The 14,265-nt window shown below is 39.4% G+C and overlaps 1 protein-coding gene across 2 annotated transcripts in view; it reads left to right on the plus strand.

Annotated features, from left to right (window-relative positions):
• PREX2 (phosphatidylinositol-3,4,5-trisphosphate dependent Rac exchange factor 2) overlaps window positions 1–14,265 on the plus strand; it is a 787,616-nt gene that overhangs the window by 753,846 nt on the left and 19,505 nt on the right. The window lies entirely within an intron of this gene.

The raw sequence follows: 14,265 nt of genomic DNA on the forward strand, positions 1-14,265 counted from the left end.
CTGAACAACTGGTGAGGAGTAGAGAACAGGGGAGAGAGATGCTGACTCTTCCAGTGTAGACTTAAAAAATGCTCAACATGGGAGCTGCAAATTCAGTTTCATCTGGGGCAAAATGAGGACTGCAGCCTGGGAGACAGTACCTCAGATAGCTCTGAGAAGCTGCTCTACAGAAGCTGCGGGGGAGGCTGGTATATATAAGGTTTTGGTGAAGGGGGAATACATGCAACCAAGCACATATTTTTCCAGAAGGTTTCTGCTAGTCATGAAGAACAGTCATCACCATGAAGGATTTCAGTGCTTTTCTAGATATAAGGAGATACACGAATTGGGCTCATAAAATCAGCTTCTGAAAATGTCTATCTGAAGACCTGTCCTGCCAGTTTTTCCTCCCAAGCACAGCGTGTCTCATTTCTGCTCTCCACCATGAACTCCTTTCAAGGGGATGTTGAAAGTCAGCAGCTGCATTGCTGCTGCTGCTGCTAAGTCACATTAGCACATGATTTAATCCTTGTAGAGGTAGATGGCAAGTGCCAATTTGCAGTTAACATCAGCGTGGAAAGACGGAGGGGAGGGAGGCTGCTGTGGTGGGGGTGGGGAGGATATGCATTTGTCATTGAGGGGATTGTGGAGACAGATGTTGCATTAACTATAACATGTTGAGTGTTAGATGTCCATGGCGTACCTGTGTGTCTGTGCGCTCAATCATGTCTGACTGTGACCCCATGGACTGTAGTCCGCCAGGCTCCATTCTGTCCGTGGAATTTTCCAGACAAGAATACTGGAATGGGTTGCCATTTCCTCCTCCAGGGGATCTTCCCAACCCAGGGATTAAACCCGTGTCTCTTGAGTCTCCTGCATTGGCAGGCAGATTCTTTACCACTGTGCTACCTGGGAAGCCGTACCTATATAGGGATGTCCTTTGATGGATTCATACTCAGCAAGGACTAAAGTTGTATGTGAGTACAAGTGGGTATAATAACAATAAATAATCAAGTATATATATAATCTCAAAGGGTAATGGAAACACAGTACTAAGAGTTTTCTGGGAACATGCTTCAGGTGTTAGGAGCAGGGAAGAGGTATTCCAGAAACAGGCACAGAAATGTAATAAAAGAAGACTCAGCTGCCTACTGTGGAAGGTGAGAAAAGACCACCAAGGAGTGTGTAAAAAGCATTAAGATTCCTTGATTCTCTACCATCAGTCACCTGTACACCCAAGAGCCTCAGAATAAACCACTGTAGGATCTACGAGAAAGGAATGAAAAATACTCAAAAGTTCTGCTTAGTATCTTGCATAAACAGGTCAAAGAGAAAACAATTATCCTGTCAAAGGATGGGGGCGGCAGATAAAAATCACATACTGGACACCCCTTAAGCACTGGTGTCATCAAAAAACCTGCAAAAATTGAGGACAAAAGTCCAGTAGCGAAAACAGATGGACTAGAGAGGGAGTGATGAGGACCTTTGGGTAGCCTTTGAGCAGCCAGGATTAGGGTCCTCACCTATTCAGTTAAATTCCAAAAATAAAACCAAAACAGAAGTGAAATCTACTGGAGAAAGGGTCACGGGCTGGATCATTTTAAATGCAGAGAAGCAGGTTCAAACCTGGTGGCTGTGGTCATGAAGGTCCTACCTTACCCACAGATGTTTCATATTCATGTACATCTTCAGCCTAGCAAACACCTCCTACTGTGGCCAAGTGGTCAGCTACCCATCCCCCAAAGGTCCATAATTGCCTCTGCACTCACCACAGCAGCGAACCTGGTCAGAGTAGAACATGCCTTAATGTGCTAGATGAGAAAGGAATGAGGGCTATAGAATGTGTATGCCTGGCAGTTGATTTTGAAGCCTAGGTTTAAGGATAGACATTGAGAACTTGCTGAGAATGTACTGAAAGTTGCAATAGAAAAGTCCTATTATCTTTAATGGGAATTTCATGGCTAATTCTCTGTGCAGTGCTGAAAATGTGCCCTTTATACACGATTGCTTTTTTGCCTTAAGATATATGGAGTGAGCCAGAGTATTCAATTTGGCTCTGCTTCTGCTGCCAGGATCTCTTTCCAGCTGTTGCCCGCTGCTTCTCCATTCTGTTCAGTGGTTTTCTATGGTGCCACTCTCCGCCTGCCGTCTCTCTGCTTTCTTTTCAAATATTCATTAACCCCTTGTCTTTCAGCTCTCAGACTGTGAACCATAGGAGTTGGTACAGAAGGTTTCATCAGCACTGCCTATTTGACAAGAGTCAAATAATAATGTTGAATGGGCTTCCCAGGTGGTGCTAGTGGTAAAGAAACTGCCTGCCAATGCAGTAGATGTAAGAGATGCAGATTGGATTCCTGGGTGGGAAGGATCCCATGGAGGAGGGCATGGTAACCCACTCCATTATTCTTGCCTGGAGTATCCCATGAACAGGGAAGTCTGGCAGGCTACAGTCCACGGGATCACCTGTGAGTCCTACACGACTGAGCACATGCACGCACATATGTCTGTAAGTGTATTATTTATTCTTTAAAACAAATAGCTGTTTGCTTGTTTTTCACATTTAAAAATATTTGCTTGTTTCATTAAGAAAAGTGCCTCCTCTGTTATAAGGGAAAAAGGACAGAGGTGTTGGATTTTTGAAATCCCTGCTGACTGGTGGCAATTTTCTTAAGCTTTTCATTTGTTACAAACACATTGCTCAGGGTGACCAAGGTGGGAAGGATCAATAGATCTGCAGTGGGCTTTCCATATTAATTTTGCAGACACTCTGCATGTGTTGAACCATACTAGTCACTTCAGGATTGATTCCTGTGTAACATACTGCCTTAACCCTCTGATGTATAGTTCTTCCTCGGTGTGAAGTATAATAAAGAGAAGCAGGGAAAATAACACCCTGAAACATTAAACAATTAGTTTGTTCAATCGGGTGCTTCCTTCTGGTTGTCGATAGACTTTTCACAGTGGTGCCCTGTGCTCAGTAGTTAAAAGTAATTAGAAGCCATGATAAATGAGATTCCTGCAGGAATGAACATGCCTTACAAGGAACAGTACATTTCATATAGAAAAATACAAATCTGTAGTAGAGAAGGAACGTGATCTTCTTTCAGTTTATTTTTACTATTTGATTGAGTTACAGTCAATATAATTGTTCAGCAATCTGTGAAGCTAGTTCCTTCTTAATCATGAACACATTTCAGTACGAGGAGGTCCACATTCATGGTGAAGTGGTTTGGGCTGGCTGCATTAGTCTCTGCCTGAATGATGCACTGAGCATATAAATGCTGAGACCAAGATTGGGACTGTTGAATTATGCATCTGGGGAGCTGAGAGTCTCCAAATGTAATGATCTTTGTGATGTGATTTTTGTATAATGGATGCAGTCCTAGATTTTAAATCAGAAAACTGGTTTTGAATCCTGTTACTTGCTGTGTGACCATGATTATATCACCTGGTCTCTTAGAGACTTAGTGGTGAAATGGAATTAATAATTTCTTTTTGAAAAAGATGACATGAGAATTAAGTGAGCAATATATGTGAAAGCATCTAGTGAAGGACCTGGCAATAGTGTACACTCCATTGTTTCTGTCTTAATCTCTGTTTCTAATAGTGAACCCATCTTCTCACTGCAGAGATAGAAATATGAAATGCAATTGACTAGATAATTTTGTTGTTATTGTTCAGTTGCAAAGTCATGTCTGACTCTGCGACCTCATGGGCTACACACACCAGGCTTCTCTGTCCTCCACTATCTACCGGAGTTTACTCAAATTATGTCCATTGAGTTGGCGATGCTATCTAACCATCTCATCCTCTGCTGACCCATTCCCCTTTTGCCTTCGATCTTTCCCAGCATTAGGATCTTTTTCAGTGAGTCGGCTCTTCATATAAGGTGGACAAAGTATCAGAGTTTCAGCTTCAGCATCAGTCCTTCCAATGAATATTCAGGGTTGATTTCCTTTAGGGTTGACTGGTTTGATATCTTTGCTGTCCAAGGGTCTCTCAAGAGTTTTCTCCAGCACCATAGTTAGAAAGCAGACTAGATCATACCTACTAAAGTAGGGGAAACCTTGTATCTAAAACAAAATCAGCGGTTGCTAACGGAGTAGGTATTACATATTCTCACCACAAAAAAAAACAAAAACAAGTAATTAAAGTGATACGATGGAGGTATTAGTTAATTCTGCAGTGGTAATCATTTTACATCATGTAAGTGTATCAGATCAACATATACACCTTTAACCAGCACAATGTTATATGTCAGGTCTCAGTAAAGCTGGAAGAATCACAGTGATGAGTCACAATAGCATGACAGGTGTATGAAGATATGAGCTCACTCCTCTGATCTTTTAAAAGTGGAATACTCAAAACAGTGGATCCTGTTACAGCTTATTTTTAGAATCCTCCATTGATAGCTTATAGAAAGTCCTTCAAGAACAGCAGAACGGGATCCCCTTGAATTCAGGGATGGGAAGTCTTCTTCCCTTGAGTCAAAACCAAGAGTATATGTTAAAACAGAGACAAGCATTTAGGACTTGGAAAGAATCAGGTACTAGCATTTGTTTGCAAGTCATTCATGGAGGGAGAGAGGAGCGTTGCTGTGGGGCATGCTCTGTGCTGCCCCAAACCAGGGATGTAAGACGTCCTTGCTCTCCTGGCACTTAACAGTCTGAGGTCTTGACGAGGGGGCCACGTTGGGAAGCCAGTCAGCTGTATCGTGTGGCACCAGTTCTCATATGGACAATAGGAGAAAGAGAGCCAAAAGATTGGTTTTGGTTTTTTTTTTTCAGTGAAGTGACTCAAAGAAATAGACACATGCTTTTGAAACTACAGGAGAGATGAAGCATAATCCCATGTCATTTTGACAGTGTAAAAGACCTGATTCTGCTAGGGTCCCAGCATGTCTTCTGAACCTGGAAAATATTGGTAAATTGTAAATGGACCATTTTGATGAGAGAATAGTAATAATTAATAGAATTGATGTAAGGCTAAAGAATCAATGTAGTATAATGTGTGATTTCCTCGCATTACCAAAACCCATCCAGAGTTGCTCATCAGAAGCCATGGTAGGAGCAGTGGTTCAATCCAGAAAAAGGGAAATGCAAGTCATTGCTGATGAAAGAAAAGCTATATCATGTTTAGAAATTCTAAGGGAATCTGAGATTGGTTTTTTACTAAAATTTATTGTCTCTACAATTCAGTTATTACTGTACCAAGTTCATTTAATAAGTGAACATTTCTTGAACAAATAGATGGCCAATGTAGAGTATAAAGAAATTAATTGCATCTTTTAGGAGTGACCTATAATACTGTTGGAACACATTAGGAATTCATGTAATTTTTTTCAATAATTGTTTATTGAATCCTTACTTAATCCCAGGAAGTATACTAGTTCCAGGAAGGTTGCAATCAATACAGGCACTAGTCTGGCCTATTTGTGGTGAAAGTGACAGTAATATTAATGAAAGTTGCTAAAATTTGGTGAGAATATACTACATGCTATATATATACTGACCTAAGTATGAGACACAAATTATTTTATGTAATTCTCAAAACAATACTCTGAGGTGCATGCTATCCTTAAAGTCAATTTACAGGTGAGAAAACAGAGTTTTAGAAATTTATGTAATGTGCCCAAAGCCACAGAATTAGCAAATTCAAGCTGCAACCCTGGGGGTTTGCCTCTTATGCCCGTATTCTTCATCCCTACACCTTTCAGACAAATATAATAGAGCATGACCAGAGGTATGATATGTGACCCAAACCAGGGCATCAGCGAGGAGCAGCATATGAGAACCTTGGAAGGAGGTGACTTCAGGGTACTGTGAACGTAGAGTTGAAGTGTGGAGAAGAAGTAAGGAAAACCAGAGACCATATTGTGACGACTCTGTGTTTCAGGTTACCAAATGGAAAGCCATTGAAATGTCTGCCTTTTCACCTGCGTTTTTAAAAGATCACCTCCGAAGAATAGTGGGAAGAGACAAGATAAAAGGAGTGAGAGTGAGGTTACATCAGTCCAGGCAAGAGATGATACTAGCAGTGTGGCTCAAGTGGAGAGAGTTGAGAGACAGTAAGAAACATGAAGTGGACTTCCCTGGTGGTCCAGTGGGCAAGAATCTGCCTGCCAATTCAGAGGACATGGGTTTGATCCCTGGTCCGGGAAGATCCCACGTGCCACAGGGCAGCTAAGCCTGTGAGCCACAACTGCTGAGGCTAGTGCACCTGGAGTCCCTGCTCTGCAACGAGAGAAGCCACCACAGTGAGAAGCCCACTTGCCACAACTAGAGAAAGCCCATGCGCAGCAATGAAGACCCAGTGCAGCCAGAAACAAGAAAATTAAATTCAAAATAGATCAATATTTCAATACATGCAATAAAACAAACATTTTTAAAAAGAAATATGAAATTGGTAAGCATGAAAGATACTAGAGTAGATACCTTAGTACATGGGTCTGGCACACATACATTTATCTCTTATAATTGATGAGTTTGGTTTGAACGGCTTGGGAGCTTATAACATAATCTGGAGGTGAAACAATGGGTCATCTTAAATAACTAGAGAAAGATTATAGGAAAACAATAATTTTAATCTTGACCATACCCACTCTGGGAAGGCTTTACAAAAATGGGAAGGTTGAAGACACTACAAATATTGCACATACGCCTTTAAGGAATTAAATAATTTCTACATCTTATTTCTTCTAACAATTTTCTTATTTCTTTAAATGCTGGCACTTTCATTAATATTTAAAAATTAGTAAATATGAGAATCTTGGATTGCACCATACTTAATATACCCATTACTATACAGTGTCTTTTAAACAGTGTGTCTAAGCACTAACTCATGGGACACCTTAAATTATAGTAACTTTGTAGCACATTTCAAGAATTTTAAGATTGAGATTAAATAAGAGAATGTTAATGGAGAATCTCTAACTCATCTATATCCTCCAGCTGCTTTTTTATTTATTATTATTATTACTGTTATTGGCTCTGTTGAGTCTCGGTTGTGGCTTGCAGGATCTTTCCATGTGGCTCGCAGGCTTCTCTCTAGTTTTGGCTTGTAGGCTCAGTAGTTTTCAAGCGGCCTTAGTTGCCCCAAGGCACGTGGGATCTTAGTTCCTCGACCAGGGATTGAACCCACATTCCCTGCATTGGAAGGCAGATTCTTAACCACTGGAGCACCAGGGAAGTCCCTGTTTTTAGTTTTTAATGGTTGAATAAGATGGGATCACGAGAAAAGCACAAGCACGAAGTATAAAAACATTTGGAAAGTTAGTAGAATCGTTTACATTTTCTTCACCAGGGAGAAATGTGCCTTTAGTCAAAGATTGTTGAAACTAGTTTGCCTTAGGCTTCCTAAGTTCAGATGGTGCTGCAAAGTGCATAAAGCCAGGGGGTCGCAGGATCTTCCACCTGTCATAAAAAACTTCTAGGTATGAAAGAGTGGTGGGCAAGTAGTAGTTGTAGCTACTGTTTCAGCTTATTTCACCTTCTCTTGGGACTGACATAGTCATTATTATCCTCTCCAAAACTTGAATGCTGCCCAGGTAACTTCAACTTAGTAAAGGATCCTGGAGAGTCACAGCTGATTAGATTCCTAATAACTTATTAGTGACAGTCACTTGAACAAGGATAATGGACCTGGCTTTTAATTAAAGGAGGGGAAAAGAAACCTTTCATAGAATAAGGGAAATAATTTTATGTTTTAAGATCTAAATCAGTGTGATTCTAAATATAAATGGCTATAACTATATAAAGACATACAATTCACGTGAAGAATATTATCAAATGATAGATTCTTTAGGCTGTTCTTATACATAGACTCTGAGCCATGTATTTGACCTAAGGGAATTTTTTCCCTCTTATGCTCACGACCAAGGGCAGCATCACAGAAAAGATGGTGAAAATGAGGCAATACACATGAAAGTCCAGAGCTAAAAAACAAAATCAAGACTGTTATCATTGGGTGCAATTCTACACTGGGGCTAACCTCGCTGATTTCAGAATGGTTAAAAATGTATTTCACTTTGTATTTATCTAGCTTCCCAGGGCTTCTCAGTTGGCGCTAGTGATAAAGAATCCGTTGACCAATGGAGGAGGCTCAGGTTCCACCCCTGGGTCAGGAAGATCCTCTGGAGGAGGAAATAGCAACCCACTCCAGTATTCTTGCCTAGAAAATTCCTTTACAGAGGAGCCTTGAGGGCTACAGTCCATGGGGCTGCAAAGAGTCAGACATAACTAAGCAAACACACACACACACACACACTTATATAGCACAAAATTAAATTAACCTTTATATTAATGCAAATTATTCCAAGTGAAATTTTGAAATAAATAATAAGTATTGAAATATTTAGCTAATTTATATAAAAAATTTGTTAGAGGACATGTCTAATGTTTCCTTTTCCAGCGTCAGTCAAAATCATTGTTTGGCATATGGTTCCTCAAACTCAGAAACCCCAACACATGCCTTTTAATTGTGGCTGTGTGTCTTCCGTTTATCATATTTTTCTAGGAAATTATTCTGCAAACTATACTGCACTAGCACACACAAAAAAGTGAACATTCTTATCCAGGTACTTCAGTTATGTTACTATTGCACAAAAGAGTTAAATATCACTGCTCAGGAAAGAAACATGTATCCCTGAATGCAGTGACTTCAGTGGGGTTTGTTTGGGGACATAGTTTTCAGTCATAATTGAGTATGTAATATTTCTGAGGGATCCAATTGAAGTGTTCAGATGGTCAGTTGTGTCCGACTCTTTGTGACCCCACGGACTGTAGCCTGTCAGGCTCCTCTGTCCATGGCATTCTCATAGCAAGAATCCTGGAGTGGGGTGCCATTTCCTCCTCCAGGGGATCTTCCCAACCTAGGGATCAAACCTGAGTCTCTTACATCTCCTGCATTGGCAGGCAGATTCTTTACCACTAGCACCAATATTTATACTCAGCTTCAATGTTTAAAATATGGAGAAATAAAAGCAAAATATACCTTGCTAAAGAGTGTATTTTTCACTTTTTAATTACATTTTAAGTTTTTTTTTTCAACTTCAACATCTACATAATGTGAATTTAAGGCAAATGTTTGTGGCTACAAATTCAGAGATCTTGATTGCACTAGTTTCTCATAGTTTTTATTTAACATGTCAGTTTATTACTATCTGAAGGATCCTCCTCCACTAGTAATGACAAAGTTTGGGACCACCCCAAGAGAGAACAATATAATGATTAGCTGCCAAACAAGCATTAGAGGTCCTGACTGTGAACATTCTGAAAGCCAGCAAATAAATCCACAGCTCAAAGCCATAAAGGTCACGTTGTTTTGGTTTGCTATGTCAGTTTCACAGTGAGTTACTGCATCACCCTTGTGGTCCAAAAGGGGTGACGCCTCTCCCCAAGTGTTCAATTTGATGCACTTCAACCCTTCAGAGATGGGCTTCCTTGTTCAGTATAAATTGAGTCAACATTAAATGTGGCTTTAGAGCTCTGGAGGTTTAAAATGTAATTTGAGTAAAACTGATATTTTATCTGTGATTTTGCTAAATGACCAAATACATAGAAGGTCCTTGGATTTGGAGAATCTTTTATCTAATTTATTTAAAATGTCATGAGTCATCTTAAAAGATTAACATATTAAAAAACAAAGATTAACACATAACTTGCTTCAGATAAGAATTGAAGTCTCAAAAGTGAACCAAATAGAGTGTAAATAGATACGAGTTAGTAAATGGTTGAAATGTAATATGGTGCATTTAAGCTAATTTAGGGAGCTGAGCTTTGTCTCTCCAGTTGAGGTGGAGGTTTGGATGTCGGTCATTGTGGAGCCCTGGCATCAAGAAATAGGACTGCCAAATGGGAGACCATTTCACACGCTTTTTCTGACACTAAACTCTATAGTTTGACATACAAAATTGATATCTCATGTTCTAGGGTCAGTTGGGAAAAGCACTTGAATAAAAATAACAGACTCATATGAAACATGTGCCAAATTATAGTCAGGTAAACTCTACTTCCAGAGAAGGTGATGGCACCCCACGCCAGTACTCTTGCCTGGAAAATCCCATGGATGGAGGAGCCTCGTAGGCTGCAGTCCATGGGGTCACGAAGACTCGGACATGACTGAGCGACCTCACTTTCACTTTTCACTTCCATGCATTGGAGAAGGAAATGGCAACCCACTCCAGTGTTCTTGCCTGGAGAATCCCAGGGATGCGGGAGCCTGGTGGGCTGCCGTCTATGGGGTTGCATGGAGTTGGACACGACTGAAGTGACTCACATCCATCAAGTCGGTGATGCCATCCAGCCATCTCATCCTCTGTCATCCCCTTTTCCTCCTGCCCCTAATCCCTCACAGCATCAGAGTCTTTTCCAGTGAGTCAGCTCTTCGCACGAGGTGGCCAAAGTACTGGAGTTTCAGCCTTAGCATCATTCCTTCCAAAGAAATCCCAGGGCTGATCTCCTTCAGAATGGACTGGTTGGATCTCCTTGCAGTCCAAGGGACTCTCAAGAGTCTTCTCCAACACCACATTTCAAAAGCATCAATTCTTTGGCACTCAGCTTTCTTCACAGTCCAACTCTCACATCCATACGTGACCACTGGAAAAACCATAGCCTTGAGTGTCTTAAATAACATTAATAAAGTTTTATTTTTTATTTTTTTTTTAATTTTATTTTATTTTTAAACTTTACATAATTGTATTAGTTTTAGAGTTTTTAATAGTAAAAGATTAAATTCAACCTTTGTTATCTTGATAGTAAATCTGCCATTGCCAGAACTTAATGGTACTTATAGGTAGAAAGTAGACGCTCAAAAATATTTGTTGAATGAATGGATGAATAGAAAGGAACCTCTTTGTGACTCTTCCATAGCATCACTAAATCAAAGTGCCTTTCAAATTAAATTGAACCCATTGGCCATACCTTACATTTATCATATTAAAACTATGCTAAATCTCTGAGTGATATGGATCTATTTTTAATATGAAATATGTCAAGAAGATTTATTCATTATATGCACAGGTGTGTTGACCCTCTCCTTTTTCTTTCTATGGGGAATGCACAATTTCTGCATAATTTCACAGCCCTGTCAAGTGCACATTCTCAGGAGTATGCCCTAAGCTGAGCTATTACTTGGATGTCTTATTACAAAAATTATGGAACAGCTTTCCTCAGTGCATATGTTATATTTGCCTTTTTATGAAGGACAGATTCTACACCGTGGTCTTTATTTTTTTATTTTTGTGATTCTCAGGGAAAGAATTGTTTACATTTAAAAAATGATATTGCAGCTAGAAGAAGCTGAACAGTTCAGAACCCATGTTTTCCAGGATGGAGTAAAAATTTAGATTTATCTACATATTGGGCTTCCCAGGTGGCACTATGGTAAAGAATCCATTGATCCTTGGGTCAGGAAGATCCCCAGGAGGAGGGCATGGCAACCCCTCCGGCATTCTTGCCTGGAGAGTCCCATGGACAGAGGAGCCTGGAGAGCTACAGTCCATAGGGTCACAAAGAGTCAAACATGACTGAAGCAACTTAGCATGTTTTTATATTTTAATTTAACTCCCTAAGGTGTGAACAGAGATAATTCAAGAAAGGAAATTGGAGGTTCAGACAAGGAATCTCATATGGAATGAGATTTGCTCAGGATTCCCCACCTCTGGTCTGCTTCCTTCTTTCTCTTGCCCAGTGAGCAGGACAGACTCACTGGTAATCAGAGAAGTGTCTGTAAAATCCAGTGTTCTCTTGTAAAGCCAAACTCTGAGTATACATTTATGCATCATCGAAAAACTAAGTGCTACTCTAGATTGGAAATATTTCAGAGAATGCCAGAATCAAACTGCTTCTTGCAAATGCTGAATTGTTCCATTCAGATTGAGATAGTGAGAGAAGATAAAAAGCTATGAGGTGAATAATGGTGTATTGACCACAGAGCTGTGGGCTTAGTGCTGGGTGCTCTTACACATGCTTAATTATGAGAATGAAACTGTGATGCTGTGATGGAAAAACTAGACTTCCATTAGATAAATAAACTGAATCAAATAGGCAAAATTTCCCACATTGACCTGGCTGTCTCTTTTAAAATTTTTCACTTTTAAAAATTTCATATTAATCTTGGAAACTCACTGGAAGGTACTCAGTGGTTAGTATGAAAAGACATCCTGTTTTGACATGCTGATGACAGAAAACATATGTATTACTTTTAAGGTAGATTTTTCTGTTAGATGATGTGTGTGATTGGTTCTTGGAGAAGGGACTGGCAACCCATTCCAGTACTCTTGCCTGGAGAATCCCTTGGACAGAGAAGCCTGGCCAGCTACAGTCCATAGGATCGTACAGAGTCAGACGTGCTTGGAACGACTTAGCACACAGGCATGCACTCACATGATGGGTTCTAAAGATGTGACTCTTTGAGGTACCCTGCCCAAGAGCACGTTACTGCCCTTGTTGATTGATCGGGAAATTACAGTAAAGCCTTTTAAAGTCTCTGGCAGATAATTTGCTGCTGTACCACTGTTTACGACAGTTTGATGTAGAGAGAAATAAATCAGTTTAAAAAGATTAAGAAAGTGGATAATGCAAGCTGCCTGTTGAAAATCCTCCACAATAACTGAGTGTTTGTTGTAAGTTGAGGAGGGCAAGTCAGCCTTTATTGGGAAGCAAAGACATATTTCAGTGTGATGAGAAAAAGATAAAGATTTTTTTTCTTGGATTCATTCAGCTGGTGTAATGAACATTATTGATTACAATGTTAGGATCAATAAGGACTTAAAATTGGAGTACAGGAGACCTTAAGAAGGAGAAAAAGGTTATGTTGTATGTTGAGTAAGCTGACAATTAAATGCTTTGTAAAAATTGATTCTTTTTTAAACATGAACTCTCAATTATTGCTCTTGGCTTTCATTGGCATGTGCATGGAGGTACATGTAAAAGGACGATTATATATTATTATAAAACTTGTACACTGAATATTCATAAACATCATATACTGGACTGTGTATCCAATCCCTTCTCCCCTTCTCCAGGGCATCTTCCCGACCCAAGGATTGAACATGGGTCTCCTGCATTGCGGGCAGATTCTTTACTATCTGTGCCATCAAGGAAGCTCATACTATAATATAGAGGCTAATTATAAAACTTCAGCCCATCTGAATATGTGTTCTTAATGCTAAAGAGTTCTCTGTAGTGTTAATAAGAAAACTGCTTTTCACGTCATTTAACAGCCAATGGAACTGATCATATTTCTCCCAGGAGTACAATTACGTCTAATAATATGGCTGTGTTTTGTCAGATTCTTTCTAAAATTGCAGCAGTAATGTTTCAAGTCCCTTTCTCCTTTTTCGTAATTCATCAATATCTGAACCTACCAGGTGTACTGGGCTCCTGTGGTATAGCCTCACAAACATGGATAAATGACCTAGATATTTGTCACATATAAGCAATTGCACTGTAGAACTTTAATTTGTGGGAAATTCTAAACAGATCTAGAAAAATGCACATGTAAAGTACCAAACCACAGGGAGGTAAATGTGAAAGTGTAGAGAAAAACAATAAATATCAATCAATGTAAAAATAAAACAAAAGCCACTAATATAGATGTTAGCACAAACCTCTAAAAGTAGCATTTTTATGAAATGTGTGCAGAAGGTACCCCTAAAAAACAACTCAGAAACTTGAAAATATGAACAAGCATAGAGGGTTCATAGCTCCCTAAGAGTTGCTATAGAGAAAAATGTGGAAGAAGTGAAAGAAAGGCCTTAAAGGAAAGGAAGAGGGCTAAAAGAAGAGGACCAGGGCTCACCAATCACTGAATTCAGGACTAAATTGTGAATTTTCTCAGTCTGTTCTGGGCACCACATTGCTAAATAACTCATTAGGAGTTCCTTTTCAAAAGTTTACAGTCTTGTTAGATTGTGTTCAAGAAACACACCTTTAAAAAAAATTCTGACCTCAATGAATATTAATTTCACTTTTTTCTAAAATATTGTATATAAATCAGCATAAGTCTATTAACCATGAAAATGTGGACATGAGTGACGAGTATTAGTGAGTCGTTTCCTTTAAAGTACATGAAACATCAGTAAAGATTAATATCTGATAAGAAAGCTTATTAATCCTACTTACTTAAATTTTCTATGTATAAGCTCCCTCCTAAAAAGTGTTCATTATGGGTTTGTTTTAAATGCAAATAACTTAGGACCCCAGCAGTGTACCTCTCAAAGCTATTTTTAAACAGGTATTCTACATAGAAAAATAAACGGTTCATTGTCTAGTTGCTTTGAATTTG

The sequence above is a fragment of the Bubalus kerabau genome, chromosome 14, assembly GCF_029407905.1.
Source record: "Bubalus kerabau isolate K-KA32 ecotype Philippines breed swamp buffalo chromosome 14, PCC_UOA_SB_1v2, whole genome shotgun sequence".
Classification (NCBI taxonomy): Eukaryota; Metazoa; Chordata; class Mammalia; order Artiodactyla; family Bovidae; genus Bubalus; species Bubalus kerabau.